Source organism: Phyllostomus hastatus, unplaced genomic scaffold (genome assembly GCF_019186645.2).
Source record: "Phyllostomus hastatus isolate PE091 unplaced genomic scaffold, TTU_PhHast_1.1 phas_scaffold_21, whole genome shotgun sequence".
Lineage (NCBI taxonomy): Eukaryota > Metazoa > Chordata > Mammalia > Chiroptera > Phyllostomidae > Phyllostomus > Phyllostomus hastatus.
In genome coordinates, this window is record NW_025334017.1 from 35,781,549 (window position 1) to 35,783,730 (window position 2,182).

A 2,182-nucleotide genomic window follows, 5' to 3' on the forward strand; every position below is an offset into this window, starting at 1 on the left:
AGGGACACATGGTACAGCAGGAGCATGTTGGGAGGGACACAGCGAAAAGTCTTCTCCTTGGTGGCAATTTTTAAAACATTGGCAACTGATGCTCTTCTGGGTCATTAGCAATTTTAGAAACTCCAAAGCCATTTGAAGTTTATTCACTAAAATTTTGGAGTGGGGGCATTCTAGCTACTGAGCATCTCCAGCAAGAATTTTTTGTAGAGGTCTTCCCTTCTGAACATTCTTTGTTTTTTGTTTTTTATCCTGACGCAAGGGGATGCTTATTGATTTTAGAGGGAGGGAAAGGAAGGGAAAAAGAAAGGAAAAGAAATATCTGTGTGAGAGAAACATGGATGCGTTGTCTCCTGTATGTGCCCCAACCGGGGGACCAAACCTGCAACCTAGGCACGTGTCCTGGCTAGGAATTGAACCCTCGACCTTTCGGTTTATGGGACAACGCTCCAGTCAATTGAGCCACACCTGCCAGGGTCCTTTCAACATTCTTTGGGTACTTCATGAGAAATGTCAGGCAGAAAATAAAATAAAATAAAACAAAACAGACAGAAAGATTATTTCCTACCAGTTGGGGTCTAAACCCAGAGAGGGTTTACTGATGAAACAAGTCAGTTCAGAAAACTTTACATTTCCTGTTAAATAAATACCACACATTAACTATTAGAAAGAGATGACTAAGCGGTGGAAAAGATAGGAAGGTGTAGCTTCAAAAGGTTTCACCCACACCCTGTCTTGTGGTTTTCACCCGGATGCTGCCACCACACCTATGAGTTTCGCTCATAAAATAATAGAGGTAGAATGACTAGAACCTGCTGAATAGTGTGTAGTGGTGAACAGTCCCGCAAAGGCTGAACCTGACCGACAAGACCAGCATTTCGACTTGGAGAATGTCTGATGAAGTCAACTAATATTTGTCCAACCTGGTCTACAGGTGTGTGTTGTTTGACCTTCAGCTGATCTTTGAGAATGTTAATCTCATCTCCTTTAGTTCACGGACAAAATGTTGACATTAAAACCAAAGATTAAAATGGGGATACACTTGGATGGGGAATTCAAAGGACACATAGACTTTGTAACTTTGTTTGTTTATTCATTTACTTAACTTTCAGCATTGCTTTGTGTTGATTTCAGGAGTGCACCATAGTGGTTAGACAATCATATACCCTGCAAAGTGTTCCTGTTAATATTCCCAGTGCCCACCTGGCACCATACATAGCTACTACAATATTATCAACCACATTCTCTACGCTGTACTTTATTTACAACCCCGTGACTATTTTGTAGCCACCAATTTGTACTTCTTAAACCCTTCCCCTTTACTACCCAGCCCCCAACCCCTGCCCCTCTGGCAATCACCAGTGGGGTCACACACATAGAGTTTTAAAAATCCCTTTTAAGTGATATTACTGACTAACGTTTTATATGGAAAATATAACCTCTGCAGCATCCTAGGTACACAGAAACGTGACACGTGTGCGTGCGTAAAAATTCAAAAACTAGCAGTCATCATGCTAGTTATCATTTAAGAAGCGCTCAGTATGCGCTACCCTCTTCTCAGGTTGTATCACTGTGATCAACCTGGCGTCTGTACCTGGCAGACACTCTCATCCCCATTTCACTGATGAGCACAGTGAGCGCACCACGGGCGCACAGAGCAGCAGGTTGCCTGCCCAGCATCCTCCGCCAACGGGTGCTGGAGCTGAGCCATCTGACGCCAACGCGAGACACTGTCCGGATGAGGTTTGAAACTTACAACTGGAGTCCCACTTAAAGCAGATCCACTCCAATTTTTAGGTGTGACCGGTGACCTTGATTTTACCTTCTGACTCACAGCGCCCAGATCAGTTTGCAGTTAAATTGAAGAAAGTAGAGTAGGGGAGCTGTGAAGAGTGGGGGAAGACAAGTGGACGAGAACAGGTGGGGACTAGGAAGAGGAACAGAAGGAATACCGAGCACAGCCGTGGGGCTGGGCGTTGCTGTGCGTTGAGAGGATCCAGGAAGGCAGGGCGCTGGTCCACAGAGGGGACACAGAAAGCGGAGCAGGTAGGATCGCGCTAGGTGGAGGCCGCACCTGTGCACGTGACCCGCGCGGGGGACAGGGCGGTGGCGCGCTTACCTGGATCCACGTGACGGGGCGGGACCCGCCGAGGCCCCGGGTAGTGCAGCCACGCCCCCTCCCGCG